Source organism: Chrysemys picta, chromosome 16 (genome assembly GCF_011386835.1).
Source record: "Chrysemys picta bellii isolate R12L10 chromosome 16, ASM1138683v2, whole genome shotgun sequence".
NCBI classification, from domain to species: domain Eukaryota; kingdom Metazoa; phylum Chordata; order Testudines; family Emydidae; genus Chrysemys; species Chrysemys picta.
The window spans coordinates 25,140,702-25,162,094 of record NC_088806.1 but is presented as its reverse complement, the minus strand read 5'-3'; the positions used below and the strand labels follow the sequence as shown (position 1 = coordinate 25,162,094).

Below are 21,393 nucleotides of genomic sequence, written 5' to 3'. Positions count from 1 at the left end.
AATGGAAATGCTGCTGTGACCTTATAAACCCTGCTTCTCAAGGGTTTATAACAAGTCTGCAAAAATTCACTCCGGACACAAACGAGTCATGCGAGGTCTTAGCCCCCCCCTTGAGCAGAAAGTCATCATAATACAGATTTCCCACCCACGGTTGCTTGGGCATTCGCCACAGTTCGGTGAGTATTTTACTGCTTTTAAAAGGTGGCTTTTCCGTCCTGTCGCTGTCATGGGATTTGGCCTCAAGAAACAACAGGAGGCAAATGGATCAGTCCATTCATCATCATGAGGAATACTTACAGATTGATGCGTCTCGCACACCATTTATGTCAGGGAACTCACTCCAGACTGACACTGGGGCAAAGGAGGGCAGCCTCTGGCCCCTACATCTCAATTTTTGGTGGAATTTTGGGGTGCCCAGCCTAAACTAGCATGGTCCTAGATTGCCACTGCTGATGTGCAAAAAACCCGGGACATCTGGGATGACCCTGAGTCCACAAAACTGGTGAGCTGGCAGCGTGTACTGAGCAGCCTTGCAGATCTCCTGGGACAACGGTCTAAAAAAACCCAAACCTGCTCCTGGGAAAACTGGGATAGGTGTCTACCCTAGCTGGGCCTGATTTTCAGAGGTGCTCCGTGTGACAGATGTGATGAACGCCGGCCTATCTGGAGACTATCGAAGCTGCTTTATAAATGTTATCTGGGTAAATGCCACCTGTATCTCTGAGAGTCACGGTCTGTATGCTGGCTGGTTGAGAGGGTTGCTGAGCTCCGTCCAGGAACTAGAATCAGTGGCGGATAATTACCGCTTATCATCCGTGGGACAGGTAAACAGGTCCAGAGAAGGAGCACCTGCTGGGGTGAATTGCATAGACCAGTTGAGACCAGGGTCAAGAGATCCAGGAAGCAAAGAGCTGGTGATCTAAAGGGCCAGGGTCAAATGCTTAATGGGGGCCCCTCATTTTTGTCCAGCAAACTGACATGGACTGTTAACCAAGAGCGGGCAGACCCTGCTGAAGGGTTTGAAGCCTGGAACCTGTCAGGGTCCCCAGAGGAAAGACCTCTGGTAAGCTTAAGTATACATTTAGACCCTTTGTTGTTTGTTTTCAAGCATCACCGACGTCCCACTTACACCCTGGTTTGAGAGTTTAAGGAGGATTCACATAGCTTTACGGAGCTTACGGCCAGAAGGGACCACCAGATCATCAGTCTGACCTCCTGTCTATCACAGGTCACCAACACCAAAGTGGTGAGCCTTGTGGTGGCTCTCTGCATCGGGATGAATTTCACCCAAGATGACTAAGAAGGAGCCATTGTAACTTTCTATGGTAGAGCAGTGCTTTAAGTGACTTACCTAGAGCAATTCACTGAGCTGATGGCAGAGCTCAGATTACAACTCACTAGTTCCTGGGTCCTGGCTATACAATATATCCACTTGTTCCTGTCGCGCTCCCTCTTTATTCCTGTTCTTCCCACTGCATAAGCTGGTCGCTTGTTCCAGATAGCCTGTGTGGGGGGCCTAATTCATCATTGCTCCCGACCTTGCCTTTTCATTTACACCAGTGGAAAGCAGGAGTGAAACACAACCAGGTTAGAAAAAGTGTTTTATACCCACGTTGCACTTGTTGTGAGAGTAAACTGCTCTTTAATCTAGCAGAGAAAGGCATAAATATGGCCTGTCCTTGCAATGGACCGAGACTTACACAAGAGAGGCGTCAAAAAGAGGCTAGGTACTGTATGTAGAAGTGTGGTGTACCCTTTTTAGTGTACTTGGAGGAGGAGGAGGGCTCCCCAGCCAGCAAGCCAGAATCTTTAGCCAGGTTCTTTTGAATATTAACTTGATCCTGACTAAGTAATAAGTATGTGCAAGTGAATATGTTAATGTTTTATTGGAACTTTGCCTAGTGAAAAGAAAAGTGAAGAGACAAAGGCATAAAAAGATCCATTGCTGGAAGCTGAAGCTAGACAAATTCAGGCTGGTATTAAAGCACACATTTTTAACAGTGAAGGTAATTATCCATTGGCACAGTTTACGTAGGGAATATGGTGGATTCTCCATCCCTTGCAGTCTTTAAATCAAAGCTGGATCTTTTTCTAAAAGATCTGCTATAATTCAATCAAAAGTTCTGGACTTGATGCAGGAACTGCTGGGTGAGGTTCTCTGGCCCAGGTTATACAGGAGGTCATAACGGTGAAGGTCCCTTCTGCCCTTAAAAATCTGTGAAAACCTTCAAAATGTGACCCAAGTGTAACAGACGCAAGTGATGTCTGCCTGAGGTTGCAGAGAGCTTGAAACGCTAGCTCTGAGGTGTGAAATTCCCTGTCCACTTCAATGGGGGCTGGCTGAAGTGCCAGCCAGGAAACATTGACTATTAGCAGTGTAATTAAACATCAAAAGATAGGCCTTTATCAGCACGTGGTGAGGCCTCAGATTTCAAGTTCGGGAAACATAGCCTAGGGTGAGAATACTGTGGCGGTAGAAGTTTGATGATGGGCTCTGGAGACAGCTGGTTTTCTCTGAACTGGGCTGACATGCCTGTGTGTTATAATTCCTGGCGAGCATTAAACAAGATTTTAATCTTCTCAGTCACTGCTTGGCTATTGAAGAATGTTGCAGCCAATACAAATGTAAACAAAACTGTCTGGATATTTGTTTATGTAACAGATCATTAAAAACTCTGTGAAAAATATCTTGTTCTGGTCTGTTAGCTAATTAATCTGCATTTTAAGAATTGTCTGAAGACATATTTGCAAGCTAGTCCATTGAGCTGCTGCTTATCCATTCAATAATCCCCATATTTAATAGTCCCACAGAATGTATTTCTATAATGTGTTGCAAACAGTTCAGAAATCTGCATCTTTTCTGTCTTAAGATGTCAACACTCAACACATTTTCTATGACAGATTATTACTATCAATGGAAAAATTCAGAGACATTAGCTTCCAACTGCAAATGCTAAGACTAGGGATAGAGAAACCCCAAAAGCAAACCCATGGGTCTCAATACTTCTAAACGCTGAATGTCTTTGCAATTCAGATCAGGATCCCGTTCCAGATGTTCTGGTTTGAGCCTGTAAAATTCCGGCAGTGTTTGTCTCAAACACCCCACCTTGATAACAGGTGCTGATCCTGCTGGGAAAGTGTTTTCTTCTGACTCACCGAGTCAGGTGGCTCACTAGCCCATGGATATAAGTGAAGTAGGAGTAAGTCTCTGGGGAAAGAAGATTGGGGGGTGGGCTGAGCAGCTCAGAGAGGAACTCTGGGAGCAGCCAAGCCAGGATGGGAGGTTTGAGGTAAATTTCATCTTCCCCAAAAGCAGCTGAACGTGAGCTCCCAGTGGAACGTGATGGCTAAGTGAGCAAATGCTGGTCCTGGCTGTGTAAGCAGGGGACTATTGACTAGCAGTAGGGAGGTGATACTGCATATAGCAGTAGGGAAACAATACCCGAATATTGCATCCTGTTCTGGTGTCCGTACTTTAAAAGGGATGTTGACAATTTGGAAAGGGCTCAGAGAAGAGCTACAAGAATGATTTGAGGTCTGGAAAGCCTGTCTTGCAGAGACTGAAGCTCCATTTATTTAGCTTATCAAAGAGACGGTTAAGAGGTAACTTGATTGCAGTTTGTAAGTACCTACGTGGGGGAGCGATTTTGATAGTAGAGGATTCTTTGATCTAGCAGACAACGGCAGAACACGATCATCGCTGAAAGCTGAAGCCAGACAAATTGAGGCTAGCAATAAGGCATCCCCCCTCCCTTTTTTTTTTTACAGTGCAGGCAGTTAACCATTGGGACAATTTACTGGAGGATGTGATGAATTCTCCAGAGTTTGAAATCTTTGAATCAAGACTTGATATCTTTCTCAAAGAGATGCTCTAGCATCCCCAGAAGTTATGGGCCTGATGCAGAAGCCACTTGGTGAGATTATGTGGCTGTAATATTCAGGACGTCAAACTAGATAATCATAATGATCTCTGCTGGTCTTAAAAGTCTATGGATTTCTTTATTGATAAAGTCAAACTTCAGGAAGGGACTGGGCTGTGTATATAGAACATCTCGGAAAAGGTTTTCACAGGGTCCATCGCTAACTGCCAAAGAATTGAATGAAACTCAGGCATATGTCTCCACTATATTGCAAACCTGGGTCCGGGCTTGTGGTCTCATTTCTCAGCCCAAGCATTAGCATCCACATTGCATTGTAAACCTGGGTTTACAGTTGCTGATCCTGAGTCTCTCAGCCATGCTAATGCATCCATACTGCACTATGCAGACCTTCTCACTCAGGTCTGCAGTTTGAGCTGCATCCATACTGTAAAATGATGGGGACCCAAGTCACAGCAGGACTTAGACTCTGACCCACCCTCTAGGATCTGGGTCCCAAGGGCTTGCTGACATGAGTCAGACTGATTTGTGTGTGGACTGAAGTGGCGCTTGGGCTCAAACCTGGTTTAGTCGGCAGTATAGACATACCTTAAAAGTCCTCAAATAATCTATCTTATTACAGGGCCTTCAGCACTGTAGTATCTTAGAGCACACTGAGTATTTACCCTCACCATGCCCCAGGCGATTACCTCCATATTTCTTACAAATGTGGGAATAAGGCACAGAAAGACTAGGCCCAGATCCTCACAGATATTTAGGTGCCTAACTTCCATTTAAATTAATGGGAGTTAGGTGTCTAACTACCTTGGGTCCTGTGGCACCTTTGAGACTAACAGAAGTACACCTTAGTCTCAAAGGTGCCACAGGACCCTCTGTTGCTTTTACAGATTCAGACTAACACGGCTACCCCTCTGATACTTAACTACCTTGGGAGGTTCTAGGCCTACATGACTTGACCAAGGGTATGCAGGATGTCTGTGGCAGAACAAGAATTGCACCTGGTTCTTCAGAGTCCCAGGCCAGTGCCTGACCCACAATCGGAGGATCATAAAAATGCAGAGCGGGGAGGGACCTCAAGGAGTGACCAAGTCCAGCCTCCTGCATAGAGGCAGGGCTATGTAAACCTAGATCTTCCCTGACTGGTGTTTGTCCAGCCTGTTCTTATAAACCTCCAGTGACGGGGATTCCACAGCCTCCCGAAATAGACTTCCAGGGAGCTTAACTACCCTTAGAGTTAGAAAGCTTTTCCTAATATCTACCCTAAATCTCCCTCAATAAAGCCCATTACTACTTGTCCTGCCTTCAGTGGACACGGAGAACAGTTGATCACGATCCTCTTTATATCAGCCCTTAACATATTTGAAGGCTGTTACCAGGTTCCACTGTTCTATAGCCCCATTGCCAACACAGTTTTGCTGGTTCAAGATGTCCGCCATCTGCATTTCTGGGTGTTGAGCCTGGATTCCAAACCTTTGGCTGGGTCTCCCATGTGACTGCTGCACAGAGGTGGCTAAAAGCATGTTATTTTTGTATTCTCGTATCAGGTAGGAGGCCTAGTTGTGGGCAAGGACCCCATTGCTCTGTATAAACATAGAACGAAATGACAGTCCCTGGCCACACCTTACCTGCTCTTGTGATGGCCTCTAAGCATTTTGCTCAGGCAGATTCAGGCCTACAGATGCCCCCAGGGGGAACTAAGCTGTAACCACTGACTGATGTCATTACACGTATCACAGTTTTGTATCCACACCTATCACATGTAACCTGGCAGTCTATGTCATTGCATCACGAGAGTGTTTGTATAAAAATAACGCGCTGTTCGTTTCCCCCCATCTAACCCACTGAGTGAGCTCTTCCCCCTTCTAGCCTTCTTAGAGGGAGGTGCTTAGAAAGGCTCCTATGGGTTGAGGTGGTTCTGATTTTATCAGACTGCCCCCTCCCTCGCACGCCTGATAAACCATCTGTTAGAGGTTCAAAGTTGCTACAGAACCTCCAGCAGGTGCCCACACAGAAACAAAAGAGGCTAGAAATGCAAATCCCTCATGCCATTACCCGAGACATGTTTAGCAAATGCAGGGAAAGAGATTAAGCGGCATCGTTATTGTTCCGTCAGTGGCCGGTGTGTTAAGTACAGCACGCAGTGTGTTCGGGAAAGTTACTTTTTCTTACTGCCCTGTTTCTCTGTCACCCCTGCCCAAGAGAGCCATGTAGAGGTGGAGAGAGGGGCAGCCCAGGACCGTGTGGTATCTTGTGAGTCTTGTGAGTCTCGAGGCTGAGATTTCACGTGAATTTGGGGTGATAAATCCAGGCCAGGGGTTTCACAGCTTGACTCTCTGTCCTATCCAACTGTGACACTTGCTTTGCAGATCTTGCTGGAGGGCCCCAGGCCAGAGCTGGTCTCTCAGTGGTGAGCGTGTGTGGAAGGGAGCAGGGTGATGGGTAAGGATTCCTCACCACCTCCCTCCCTGAGCATGAAAACTGATTCAGGGAATGGGAGAGAGCTTCTGCCAGCCCAGGCTAATCTTTCCCATGGCTGAAACAATTCTCCTGGATGCTGCTGGCCCATAATTGTTGGGGACTCTGGAATAAACACCACCCTTTCCACAGTGGCAGTGTGGTAATACATGGTGGGCCCATGATGTACAAGACATCCAGTTTTGTTTTGCCCCCTCTCCCCCCCCCCCCCCGGAATAACAAGGGAGCTTGATCTTTCCTGGGTCAAGGAGCTGGGGTTGGAATACAGTAACAGTGGTGACAGGATCCTTTCCCTGCACCCTTGTCTTCATCTGACTGCAGATGGCATGTGTCTCCCAGCTAGATTCTCCCGAGGCAGCATCTTTATATCAAATATATTTATGTAACGAACCTTGTATACAAGCTATCATCAGAACTTGAACCTGCAGCTTTCAGCAATGGTACAGAGATGACAGCCCCTTGAGCCAAAGGTGTAATTTCATTAGTTGTGGCTGGTGGTGGTAGTAGGCTGTTATCTTTTAGTGGCCCAGCCACCTGGGGACAGGGGGGCTGAAGGACAACAATACAGACTTTCCCTGTGTGTGTGTGTGTGTGTGTGTATGTGTGACTATTGTGCTTCCTGGGCCCTTCTTTATGCAATAGGGTAATATTATTATTTTGTATTACAGTAGTGCTTAGAGTCCCCTGTCAGGTTCAGGGCAATCTAGGTGCTGTATATACACATAATAAGAAATAATCCCCGCCCTTAAGAGTTTAAAGTCTAAATAGCCAAGACAGACAAAAGTTGGAAGAGGAAATGATTTGCCTAAGATCACATGGCAGAGCTGTCAGAAGAACACAGGTCTCCTGACTCCCAGTCCAGTGCCTATGTGCCAGACTACACTGCGTCTCAATTGTATTTGGTAAATGACGACGTGAAAATCATCCCGCACGCCCTAGCCACCTTTTTTCTGTCCTCGCTGCTCTGGTTCTTATTTGCTGGGTCAATAGGTGACGCGTGTCAGGTTGGAGTTTGATGTTGGAGGGGGATGGATGCTCTCAGAACATTGGTAAGAATTGAATTAGGATTGTATCAACGAGAGGGAGAGATTACCAATTGCAGGGGAAAAAAACCCATTTCAGTGAAGTTACTAATATTGTAACTGTTAATTTGAGTGTTCATTGATTGTCTGTCACTTCTTTGATGCAATCTATTACTCTCCTTCCAAGCGGATGGATTCCACTGATTAAGTAGCTTAGTTGCTGTTGCATCATTTTTTCTGTCTTGACTTTGATCATTTCCCCCTTCCTCACTCAGTGCTTTTCTTTGATTGGCTTTATAATTAGCATCAATATTTTTTTGGCATGATCTCAGCCCTTACATTGTCCTTGTTCTCTTACAATCATCTTTAACGTCTCTGATATTTCGGGGATTTTTAAGTGGCCGGAGATGACAACTTAACCAAGGGATGCATTTGTACTTGATCCAGCATCACTTGTGCGTGTGGATTTAGGGTATGTGTTTCCCCGGAAACTGATTTACTCATTAAAGGTTCTTTGTTGCTGCAGGTTCAGTTATGGAAGTGAATTGTGTTTTATAGACAAAAACAATGTAAGCCGAACCGCGCTTTTATGGTGTCTTTGACAAAAATGGCTGAGCAGTCGAGCAATCATGGGGAAGTTATTCTGGCCAGCTAATAGAAAAATGGGCATTTGTAGAATGCCTTTTATTGGATGCCATCAAAGCACGTTTCAGCACTTCCATTCAGCCTTTCAAGCCCCCGCTGGCATGTGTGTGGGGGGAGCATTGTTAACCAGTTTTTACAAATGGGTAAACTAAAGCAGAGTGTGGTGAAATGTCTTGATTAAGGTCACACAGTGAATCAGTAGCAGAGCTGAGAACAGCGGCGTGGTTTGGAGGGTAGCAGGACAGCATCTTTGAATGGCATCTAGCACTATGGGACCCTCATCTCGGTTGAGTCTTTGAGGTTTTGCTGTAACACAAATGGTGATAAGAGCTGGGAGAAGAAACCAGAAATCTTGACGCTCAGCTCCACTGGTCTCTGATCACTAGACAACACTCCCTTCCCTCTTACGGATCCATAACACTGCCCAACATGTCCAGTGTAATTGCATTGTTTTCAAAGGATAACTCTCACGGGATGAGGTTGGAATGCCGGTGCAATTTTGCATGTCCAATTACGTCGTCTGTGCCTAGTTTCACAGGAAATCTTCAAATTTGCAGCAGGCTTGTTTGAAGCCATTAGCCCATCTCTATAGTCCTTCTCCGCCGTGTGCAGCTACAGTGAATGTTTGGTGTGCTGAGTCACTTTTGAAAGATTAATAATCCTAAATATGAAACAACAGTTGACTATATGGGGGGTGGGGGGCGGGAATTAAGATTCCCTGTATGGTTTTTGGCATATTTAAACTCCTGCTTTCAATTTGTCTGGCTTGGAATAGCTTCTAAATAGTACCAATGATAGAAGAGTTTATTCTGGGTGAGGAGTTAAGAGACTATTGCTCATACATCCAAAGCACGACATTTTCAATCACTTCTTTGCTTCGTTGGTAAGTGAAGAAATGATTTTCATATCTTGACATGTTTATCCTTTGGAGGCTGAGCCAATTATCACACTGCATAAGAACTCACTCTAGAGCTCCTAGACCCACTGGAATATTATCCTGGCTTAGGAAAATCCTCGTGGTTTATACCCTGTAGTTGCATAGTCAAAGCTATGAGAAAGTCAGGGACGCTCAGGCAAGTTAAGACCAATTGAGGAAAGGGGTGACGTTAAAGTGCATTACATCCCCGTGTGGATGCTTTCATTCAGAATCAGAGTGGCCCTACGCTTTGTTTACACTTAAACCACTACAGCGGCATAGGTAATCTTATCAGAACCAAATCTAAGTGCTTGGCTACTGGGGAATGGTCAGGAAAAGTGAGTTAATTCATCTTAAGAGAAAGCAAAGGGCTGGTTCCTCCATTGACCTAGCTACTATCTCTCAGGGAGATGGGTGAATAACACCACCGGGAGAACCACTCCTGTCGCTGGTGTCCACACTGAAGTGCTACAGTGACCCAGCGGCAGTGCTGCTGTTGTGGACACTTGCTACAGCGAAGGACGGGTTTTTTTTCCTCCTGTGGTCGGGCTAGCTTAGACCTGGCCTCCATCACCATGTGCTTCCCAGTTCCTCTCTCTTTGTCCTGCTCCAGGGAAGGGAGCAGTAACCAGTGTCATCCTTACACCTGCAAAAATGACTCCCCTCCACCCCCCAATTGGGGCTATGCTGGCTGGTGCATTGGGGGATGGGCACGGAGCCAACGTTTCACTCACTCTCCACTGCCATCCACCTACCTGCACGGGAGGGGAGGCTATTTCCCCTCTTCTCCACACTGTGGCTAGCTGCTGCAGGTGAGTAAGGGGGTCCCTTTTGCTCCCTCACTTCTGGCCCCTACATTGTTATGCATGGTGGAGGCTCCCACACGTGTGACTTGACATATCTCCCTACAGAGATTGTAACATAGAGGATTAATAGTTGGAGAAAAGCCTGATAGGAATGGAATGTGCATAGCCCCAATATTCGCATAGGGTTGCAGCTCTGCCTTCTCCCCATCCACTGTTGTGTGTCTGTGTGCAGATTAGTGCACTCTCGGAGGAATGCTCTCGGTCCGGTTACCTGGATTGCCAACCTCAAGCATTCAGAAATCATGAAATTGGCTTAAAAAACATGAACATTTTTAAAAAGTGGGTGTTCTTCTCGGCTTTCTTGTTTCTGAGCCTTTAGATTGCACCCACTAGTTGTTTTTTACACTTTTCTCTGCAACCATGAGGGTAAGAAGCTTTTAAAAAAAAAAAAAAAAGAAAGATATCTGAGTGTCTCCTGCAGCCTCCTGATTCCAGGAGTCGGGGCTTTAAGAAACACACCCCAAATATTGTGAGAGTGGGCAACACTGTGCTATGCTATCATGGAGTGCACATGTCAATTTCAGGTCTGAAAATTGGGTGTTGCTAATCTTTAGTGCACTCTGATCCAAGGCTCTTTATAACCTTGAGTTGTTTTACACAGTGGGATTTCTGTCTTAGTGATCATTGCCTATAGGGATCAGTCTGCTATGGGTCCAAAGTAATTTTCTGAAAGCTGCACCCCTTTGGTGCTGGTGGGTTTGCCTCTTGTGCGCACTGATTAGTCTTTGTGTTCAACGGTAGAAAAGGATTTTGCACCCTTTGGAACCTGCACGGGGCATAATAAATCAAAAACTTCCCTCTCAAACACTGCAACCGGGGCTCACAGCAGCGCCAGGGGAGGCTGAATCTCCCCTGGCCTATTATACCCACCGCCCATGTTCCCAGGTGTCTGGCTACTGGGTCTGCCCACCTGCTCAAATATGCCTAACTGTGATCGCCATATTTGGGGTCGGGAAGGAATTTTCCCCTGGGTCAGATTGGCAGAGACCCTGGGAGTTTTTCACCTTTCTCTGCAGCGTGGGGCACGGGTCACTTGCAGCTTTAAACCAGTGGAAATGGTGGATTCTCTGGAACTTTAAATCTTTAAACCATGATTTGAGGACTTCAGTAACTCATCCAGAGGTTAGGGGTCTGTTAAGGAGTGAGTAGGTGAGGTTCTGTGGTCTGCCATGTGCAGGAGGCCAGACTAGCTGATCATGATGGTCCCTTCTGGCGTATGAGTCTATGTGCATGTGCTTCTATTTCTACAGTTCTGTTTACATGGAAGTTTTGCACCGACTGCTCCTTTCTCCATTATTTAGATTTATGTTTTATAGCCTTGCATTAGTCATTAGTTTTCTTACTCTGTTCAAGTTTGCTGGTCATGACTAATAGAGTTTTCTGCTGTGAGTCTTTTATAGTGAGGTAACTAGTGCTGGTCGGGGCATGGTGGCTTTTTCTTCCTCAGAAATTTTCCACAGAAACGTTTGACTTTTCGAGGGGAAAATTGCAAACCAGCAACATTTTGATTCAGAAAGGGTGTGGCAGTGACAACACCTCATTACAGCTGTGTTTCGGGTGTCTCATGCGCCCATTGGCTGGGTTCCCTGCTCAGACTACATCTCCCTTGAGGTACCTCAGTCCCGCTCCTGGTGAGGGGTAGTGGTTGCATCACGGGAGAAGTGTCCTGGAAGGAGAGCTTGACCCAGAGCAGAGAATGGGGACATGAGAAACCCAAACTCCAACCCCCAGGAGCCGCTGCAGGGGGATAGCAGAATCAAAATACTCCCATTTTTATGTATTTTGGGGGTTACTTCAAAAACTGACATTTTCTGCAGAAAGTAGGCATTTTGGGTGAAAAACATTGTTCAGTTGAGAACCCGTTTTTCTGTCAAAAGAGTGTTGATGGAACAATTTTCAACCAGACGTGAAGAGAGTTCTGGGCAGGGGAGGCGGGTACTGTCACAGGCTTCATGAGCCCTGGGGCGGGGAGTGTCCTGCTGCTGTCTGTGTGCTCACAGGATCCTTATCATCACGGCAGGCAGGTGACCAATTACTTTCAAACTTGGGTGCCTACAGCAAGGATCCTAAATCTATATCCATCCACCCATGTAGGCCCCTTGATCTTCAAAGATTCAGTGTACTTGGTACGTCCCAGTGTGAAGCACTTGTGTCCCCATCTCTGTTATGATTTCTATTGTGATGGGGCCTGGAGTGCCTGGCCGAAGGTCCATTGTTAGGCACTGTGCAAACTCATAAAGACAATCCCTGCCCTGGGGAGCTTGCCATGGAAATAGACAAGGCAAAGAGTTGGGAGAAAGGAAGGATCATTGTATCTATTTTACAGACTCGGAACGTGGGTCTGGAGAGATTAAGTGACTCCCCCGAGGTCACATGAAGAGTCTGTAGCAGAGCCAGGAGCTGAACCAGTGCTCGCCAGTCACGGCCTCTTAAATAGGCACCTAAAATTCATATTTAAGGAGCTAAAAAAGGGGCTGGATTTTCCAAGCTCTGCCCACCTGACTTCTCCTACTGTGGAGTCCGTTTGGCCCCCATCTAGGCTGTCCTGGGACGCTCTCCTTAGCTCCAGGACAGGTGACGGCTTTACTTGATGGTCGTTAAATGCAGATGGCCATTGGTGTCTCCTGTCTGGATCGTACTGGAGAGGGAGAATGCAGTGTCAGCTGAGTCGCTTAGTGTTTGATGCTTGCTTGGTGCCCTGATTTTTGTTCTCTCTCTTTGTGTTCCTTTGTATAAAGCTTTGTCTTCCATGCTGAGGAGCTCAGCAGATGAGCTGGAGTCAGTTAGACCATCTGCTCTCGCTGATTTTGGTCCGAGTCCCAGTACCCCCAGCTTTTGCTGGTTGAGATGACGCTCCTCTGGCGCCGCCTATTTTCAGAGCTCAACCAATCTCAAGTGCGCTCCTGGGAATGGGAAGGAGACGTCACAAAAAATAATAATTCTCCTTTGCCTAGAGCAGACCTGCTGCATCTGGACAGCTCCATCCAAATGCAGCTGATCGGCTCTGTTTGCTGCCGTGGTGCCACTTTGATGGGAAACCCCGGTTGGTTTGGCAGGGAAGGCAGAATTGCGGCTGCTGACCCAGAGGTGAATTGGACCTTTGAGCTGGAGTGTGCTGTGACCCATAAGGCTGGTTCTGCAGTGGGGAAGAGGTGAGCAGCTCTCAAGACCTCCCCGTGTCTGCAGCTGCTGCAACTGGACCTCGCTGGGTGCCGTACAACCCAATTGATTATTTGTTTTATGGCTGGGCGAGAGGCTCCAATCCGGATCAGCGCCATTGTGCCAGGCGCTGTGCGGACACTTAGGGAGAGGCAGGCCCCGCTCCAAGGAATTTACAGTCTAAATAGGCAAAACAGACAACGGAAGCATCATTCTGTCAGTTTTACAGATGGGGAACTGAGTCATTGGGAAATGACGTGCCTTGCCCAAGATCACAGGGAAGCCTCTGGCCAAGCTGTGAATTAAGAACGGTCACGCTGGGTCAGACCAATGGTCCATCTAGCTCAGTGTCCTGTCACCAATGCCAGGTGCTTCAGCTGGATTTATCCCCTGTCATCCAATCCCAGCTTCTGGCAGTCAGAGGCTTAGGGACACCCAGCGTATGGGGTTGCACCCCTGCCCATCTTGGCTAATAGCCATTGACGGACCTATCCACCATGAACTTATCTCATTCTTTCTTGAACCCAGTTATATTTTTGGCCTTCACAACATCCCCTGGCAACGAGTTCCACAGGCTGACTCTGTGCTGTGTGAAGTAGTCCTTCCTTCTGTTTGTTTTAAACCTGCTGCCTGTTGATTTCATTGGGTGACCCCTGGTTCTTGTGTTAAGGGAAGGAGTAAATAACCTTCTCTGCACCATTTGTGATTTTATAGACCTCTATCATATCCCCTGTTAGTCGTCTCTTTTCGAAGCAGAACAGTCCCCGTTTTTTTTAATCTCCCCTCCTACGGAAGCTGTTCCATACCCCTAATCATCTTTGTTGCCCTTCTCTGTACCTTTTCCAATTCTAATATATCTTTGTTGGGCCTGGGGCTCCTGGATCCTTGCCCGGTGCCTTACTGACAAACCATCCTTCCCACACATCATCTGAGCGAGGGAATCTGTCTCCTAGCCTGTGTGTTAGTGCACTCAGCTTGCACCGCTCCTCCTCAGGTGAAAGTGAGTTTAGTGGCTAATTCTCTTCAGGTTGTGCTGAAAACCTAGTTTCCTTTTCTGTGACCCACGGAGGCAACTCTTAACTTTGGCGATGTTTTCCGTGAGCGCTGGAGAATGTGGGGCGTACCCCTTTAAAGGAAAGAAATCTCCCTTGCTAAATGGCCTCAGTAAATGGTAGGGCCAGGCATATTGCCATCATTGTAAACATAATTGTTCTACTTTGCACCTGGCCAGCATCTTCCAGGCAAGGATCTCTAGGGATGTGCTAAACCTGCTAATACTCCCGTGAGGTAGTATGATCCCGGTTGGACAGGCAGGGAAACCGGGGCACAGAGAAATGATGCAGCTTGGCCAATGGGTTACAGTGAGTCTGTGACAGAGCTGAGAATGGAACCCAGGAATCCTTGCTCTCACCACTAGACATTTCCTTCCAAAGCTGGGAATGGAACCCAGGAGTCCTGACTCCCAGTCTCTTGCTCTAACCATGACATTTTCATGCTGAATTAGATTTTTTTAAAGCTTCTGGTGGATATTTCCTGTCCCTGCCCCACATTACTTTATTCTTCATTCTGTATTTCCTTGTGCCTCTTTTTTACATTTATCCCATCTAACGAGGGCAGTACAGTAGGCACAAAGGCACTAATGAAGCACGCTTAAGGGCCTACAGAAGGCATGGAAGGGAGAAACTCGCATGTGGGAGTGGCAATGCCAGGCTGGTAGCTAATGTCTGAAAGTCTCCCACAGTGTAGCTGGATGTATTGCCAGCAGGGCAAAAGTGCAAGAATTGCCCAGGGGAGAACAGGTGATAAACTATGCCTGGGAGAGAGGTTGTGTGATTACTGCTCTGTATCCATAACATGCTCACCCCAGGTGCCCCCTATGCACATCTGGTTCTGCATTTAGGGGGTTTTAACTTTCTTTTAATTAAAGGGCTGCATCGCGCCAGGTAATGCTTCACAGAGCAAAGGCTGCAGAGCTTTTGCAGGTGAGGGATAGTGGTGGTGGCACAAACGAAGTTGAACGCAAGATTGCAGGCTGACAGCTTTGTGCAAGCAAAGGGGCCTGGGTTTTAGAGATTGACGGTTGCATGGCTGTGCCTGGGTTTGGTACCTGCTCCCCAGGAAGGGCTGCCAGATGTCATCCTGAGAGCCTGTATCTATGCATAGAAGCGACTTCACAGAAGCAGATCCCAGGATAGGAGTGACCCAGGGAAGAGTAGGTGACTTTCCTGCACCTTGTTTGTTTCATTAATCGCTTTAAAGGTATGTAAGCAGGTGACGCACCAGTGCTCTGGGCTTGCTACTAAACTTGGTTGTAGCTGTACGGACCAGAATCGAGTTAGAAAGCCTGATCCTGCGCGTCTGCTGAAGGTGACGGCAAAACTTCCATAGGTGCAGGATCAGAGCCAGAATCACTTTACATAACGGTGCTTCCGGCCTTGTAGAGACGAGGGCCATCAATAAGACTTTTGCTTTTCTCTCAACTCCAACAAGAGAGACAAGACTAGCTACACATGGCCAGACTGGGAGCCCCTTGTTCCCGTTCACATCAGTGGAGTTGTTTGTGTGAGTAAAACGTTTGCAGTCTGGCACTTAGCAAATGCATGCACAACCCTGTGCTTCTTTGTCTGTCTCCCTTGTCCGCCTACTTCCATTGCGTTATGGACCCATCTCTGAAGCCCTGATTCAGAAAAGCACTTAAGCATGTACTTCCAGTTAAGCGTGAGCTCAGCCACCCTTCCTGAATTTGGCACGATTTCCTGAACTGGGGCCTTGTCTGTAAGATCTTTGGCGCAGGAACAATCTTTTATGTCCATACAGTGCCTCACACAATGGGGCTCTGGGTGCTACCATAGCACAAATCATAGAAATAGTTGGATAAACAGCATTGGAAACAAAATTCATTGCAGGTTTGAAAGAATTTCAACACGCTCCAGCCTATAATAATGCGACTAATCAGTTTTGCTCCTGTTTATAGCATGTTTCTGGTCCGTATCACTTTCAGTGTCTCAAGACAGCAACACTGCAGTGTTTTGAATTGCAAACGCTCTGTGGGAATATTTGCTTTAAAATACAATTTCCACTGGATCTTTAGAAAGAATATTTAAGTATTTGCAAAAGATTGTTTTTACACAACTTAAAATTTAAGGGTCAAATCTGACCTGACTTTCTCTCTTCAAAGAGTGGTGTTATCTGGTATCTGTGTTCTGGAATATAGGAATCAATAGTCGCTCTTGATAAACACCTGTTGTTCTTAGCTACATTTTTTAAATTTAAATTTTAAAACAAACATCCTGTCCTTGAGAAAATGTTTAGCACTGGAAGATGGCTGAGATGACGTTTTCTTAATTGAAGGAAGCCACTGACTTGTGTAATTCTGGTAATTCAGGCATCCCCAGCGAGATGGCTGATGTGCTGGGAATCTGACTTTTAAGAGACTGAAATGTGTTTTAGATTCTGTTGCCGAACTTTGCTCTGTGGGTGGAACTGGCGTTAGCCTTGTTATAACAGCTAGAAGCTCCTTGTGAGTGGGAGAAAATGCACTCGCGTGGAAGCAGATCATCAAGCAGCTGCTGTGTGCGTGAGTGTGTGTTTTCCGGTACGTGTTTAATGAAAGTGGTGGGGAGGAGTGTGAATATGTCTTGGCTGGTGTGTCAACGCATTGCCTATCTGATCCAGTGTAATGTAACAGGTGTGTGTGTGTTTGCATGCCAGTTATTCTGTCCTGCATATGACAAACCGCATAGTGTGTGAGCGCACCTGGGATTGCTTTGTATTTGGGGGTACTGTTACTTTGTTTTGGCTGCGAAATAATAAGGAATATTTTGAAAGGAATGAAGGAACATGGTGCCGTGGGGAACAGTCAGTCAATGAATGTGAAAGGACACCAGCTCTAACAACAACAGGGAAAAGTTCTTTATGGGAATGGCAAGCAGCAAGTGGATACAATACACATAGGTACAAGGTTGTGTGTATTTTAACAAATAGAATTCAGTGGAGGGAGCAGGGATTGCAAATCGTTTTCTACGCTGTTGTGAATGCCTAATGTGAGTATTTAGGGCTTGCGTCCCATTCCCCTTGGAGCATGTGCCTGTGAGAAGATTTCAAGTGGTAAATAGGTTACTGGATCAAACCAGGGTAGTGAGCTGGGGAGACTGATGTATTGGTAAGGAAGCTCCAGAGGTAGGTGCTATTGCAGAATGGCTAAGAAGGATGGCAAAGGAGGAGGATGGCTCTACGGAGCTGGGACTTTGGAAACCTCTGCTCAGTTCCCAGCTCTGCCCCTGACTCACTGCATGACCCTTGGCAAGTCATTTAATTTCTCTGTGCCTTAGCTTCCCACCCATAAAACGGGGGGAGAGGAGTTCCTGTCTCCCACCCCAGGTCTGGTTAGATTGTAAGCTATTAGTCTCTTGCTCTGTGCCTGCACAACGGGGCCCTGATCTAGATGCTACAGGAAATCTAATAATACTAAGAGAGTAAAGGTCTCAGAGGTGAGAGCTGAGGGTGGCTAAACACACTGAAGAATGGGACCTGAGGTGTTGGAAGGACTTCATCATGTTGTCTAGCGAACCTGGAAATTCACATGGCTGGAGACCGGCTGCAAAGGAGGCTGGTCAAAATGTGAGAACACAAAACACTTCGGTCTGCCCAGGGCATTGGGTGGGGAGGGAGGTTAGCTTGAGGGCTGACTGGGATGGGTTGGAAATCAGGAAGATGTTAAAAGATACACTGTCTTGACTGTGATGGGGAAGGCGGGTGGGTGTCTTGTGTGTCCTTTAAGACCTGGCGCAGGGACAGTCAGCAGGAGGCTTCTAGAACTCGGTGAAGCAGCAGAACTGGCAGATCTGTGGCTTAGAGGAGATGTCCCAATAAGGAAGGAGCTGGTAAGGGAGCTTGGTGACTGACAGAATGGTGACCGATGCCAGAGGGTGCGTACCAAGGACTTGATCTTGTTCCGTCCAAAGGCAGTGGGAGGTTTGCCACTGACCTGGAAATAGAGAAGCCTCATGTCTAGAGTAACGCCTTTGGCCTGTGGTGAGCAAAGACGGAGATGATCGGCGTACATTCTGGGTGTATTTAGAAGACAAACAGATGTGGGGCAAGTATCAGAGGGGTAGCCGTGTTAGTCTGAATCTGTAAAAAGCAACAGAGGGTCCTGTGGCACCTTTGAGACTAACAGAAGTACTGGGAGCATAAGCTTTCGTGGGTAAGAACCTCACTTCTTCAGATGCAAGTAATGGAAATCTCCAGAGGCAGGTATATATCAGAGTGGAGATAACGAGGTTAGTTCAATCAGGGAGGGTGAGGTGCTCTGCTAGCAGTTGAGGTGTGAACACCAAGGGAGGAGAAACTGTTTCTGTAGTTGGATAGCCATTCACAGTCTTTGTTTAATCCTGATCTGATGGTGTCAAATTTGCAAATGAACTGGAGCTCAGCAGTTTCTCTTTGGAGTCTGGTCCTGAAGTTTTTTTGCTGTAAGATGGCAACCTTTACATCTGCTATTGTGTGGCCAGGGAGGTTGAAGTGTTCTCCTACAGGTTTTTGTATATTGCCATTCCTGATATCTGACTTGTGTCCATTTATCCTCTTGCGTAGTGACTGTCCAGTTTGGCCAATGTACATAGCAGAGGGGCATTGCTGGCATATGATGGCATATATAACATTGGTGGACATGCAGGTGAATGAGCCGGTGATGTTGTAGCTGATCTGGTTAGGTCCAGTGATGGTGTTGCTGGTGTAGATATGTGGGCAGAGTTGGCATCGAGGTTTGTTGCATGGGTTGGTTCCTGAGTTAGAGTTGTTATGGTGCGGTCCGTGGTTGCTGGTGAGAATATGCTTAAGGTTGGCAGGTTGTCTGTGGGCGAGGACTGGCCTGCCTCCCAAGGTCTGTGAAAGTGAGGGATCATTGTCCAGGATGGGTTGTAGATCACTGATGATGCGTTGGAGAGGTTTAAGCTGAGGACTGTAGGTGATGGCCAGTGGAGTTCTGTTGGTTTCTCTTCTGGGCCTGTCTTGTAGCAGGAGGCTTCTGGGTACACGTCTGGCTCTGTTGATTTGTTTCTTTATTTCCTTGTGTGGGTATTGTAGTTTTGAGAATGCTTGGTGAAGATCTTGTAGGTGTTGGTCTCTGTCTGAGGGGTTGGAGCAGATGCGATTGTACCTCAGTGCTTGGCTGTAGACGATGGATCGTCCTATACACCACCCTATACCGAAAAGGACCGTAAGCTGTCTAAAATCCTACCTGCCACATGGGGCCACAACAGGGGTACCCCTAACTCACCCAGCAATATCGTCAATTTATCCAGCTACACACTCAACCCAGCAGAAGAGTCTGTCCTATCTCGGGGACTCTCCTTTTGCCCCAGCACCCCCACGAACATGATACAGTTCTGTGGTGATCTGGAAGCCTACTTTCGCCGCCTCCGACTCAAAGAATACTTTCATGATAACACTGAACAGCGCACTGATACACAGATACCCTCCCACCAACAACACAGGAAGAAGAACTCCACATGGACTCCTCCTGAGGGTCGAAATGACAGTCTGGACCTATACATAGAATGCTTCCGCCGACGTGCACAGGCAGAAATTGTGGAAAAACAACATCGCTTGCCTCATAACCTAAGTCGTGCAGAACGCAATGCCATCCACAGCCTCAGAAACCACCCTGACATTATCATCAAAGAGGCTGATAAAGGAGGTGCTGTTGTCATCATGAACAGGTCTGACTACCAGAAGGAGGCTGCCAGACAACTCTCCAATACCCAATTCTACAGGCCGCTTTCCTCAGATCCCACTGAGGAATACACTAAGAAACTACACCATCTACTCAGGACACTCCCTACACTAACACAGGAACAAATCAACATACCCTTAGAGCCCCGACCGGGGTTATTCTATCTACTACCTAAGATCCACAAACCTGGAAATCCTGGACGCCCCATCATCTCGGGCATTGGCACTCTCACTGAAGGACTGTCTGGATATGTGGACTCCCTACTCAGACCCTACGCCACCAGCACTCCCAGCTATCTCCGTGACACCACAGATTTCCTGAGGAAACTACAATGCATTGGTGACCTCCCAGAAAACACCATCCTAGCCACCATGGATGTAGAGGCTCTCTACACAAACATCCCACATACAGATGGAATACAAGCTGTCAGGAATAGTATCCCTGATGATGACACAGCACAACTTATTGCTGAGCTCTGTGACTTTATCCTCACGCACAATTATTTCAAATTTGGTGACAATATATACCTCCAGACCAGTGGCACCACTATGGGCACCCGCATGGCCCCACAATATGCCAACATTTTTATGGCTGACCTGGAACAACGCTTCCTCAGCTCCCGTCCACTCATGCCCCTTCTCTACCTACGCTATATTGATGACATCTTCATCATCTGGACCCATGGGAAGGAGGCCCTGGAAGAATTCCACCATGCTTTCAACAGCTTCCACCCCACCATCAACCTCAGCCTGGACCAATCTACACGGGAGGTCCACTTCCTGGACACCACCGTACAAATAAGCGATGGCCACATTAACACCACCCTATACCGAAAACCCACCGACCGCTACGCCTACCTTCATGCCTCCAGCTTCCACCCCGGTCACACCACACGATCCATCGTCTACAGCCAAGCACTGAGGTACAATCGCATCTGCTCCAACCCCTCAGACAGAGACCAACACCTACAAGATCTTCACCAAGCATTCTCAAAACTACAATACCCACACAAGGAAATAAAGAAACAAATCAACAGAGCCAGACGTGTACCCAGAAGCCTCCTGCTACAAGACAGGCCCAGAAGAGAAACCAACAGAACTCCACTGGCCATCACCTACAGTCCTCAGCTTAAACCTCTCCAACGCATCATCAGTGATCTACAACCCATCCTGGACAATGATCCCTCACTTTCACAGACCTTGGGAGGCAGGCCAGTCCTCGCCCACAGACAACCTGCCAACCTTAAGCATATTCTCACCAGCAACCACGGACCGCACCATAACAACTCTAACTCAGGAACCAACCCATGCAACAAACCTCGATGCCAACACTGCCCACATATCTACACCAGCAACACCATCACTGGACCTAACCAGATCAGCTACAACATCACCGGCTCATTCACCTGCATGTCCACCAATGTTATATATGCCATCATATGCCAGCAATGCCCCTCTGCTATGTACATTGGCCAAACTGGACAGTCACTACGCAAGAGGATAAATGGACACAAGTCAGATATCAGGAATGGCAATATACAAAAACCTGTAGGAGAACACTTCAACCTCCCTGGCCACACAATAGCAGATGTAAAGGTTGCCATCTTACAGCAAAAAAACTTCAGGACCAGACTCCAAAGAGAAACTGCTGAGCTCCAGTTCATTTGCAAATTTGACACCATCAGATCAGGATTAAA

General features: G+C 47.0%; 1 protein-coding gene across 8 annotated transcripts in view; it reads left to right on the top strand.

Moving 5' to 3' along the window:
- The window catches only part of GRIK4 (glutamate ionotropic receptor kainate type subunit 4), a 317,543-nt gene that overhangs the window by 10,433 nt on the left and 285,717 nt on the right, over positions 1–21,393 (top strand). Inside the window, exon 1 of one of the 8 annotated variants that reach the window (XM_042851893.2) lies at positions 16,450–16,556. The exons of the other annotated variants lie outside the window; for them this stretch is intronic. The gene's annotated coding sequence lies outside the window, so the exon portion shown is untranslated. Of the gene's footprint in view, positions 1–16,449; positions 16,557–21,393 lie in introns of those variants that run through there. 8 annotated transcript variants of the gene reach the window in all.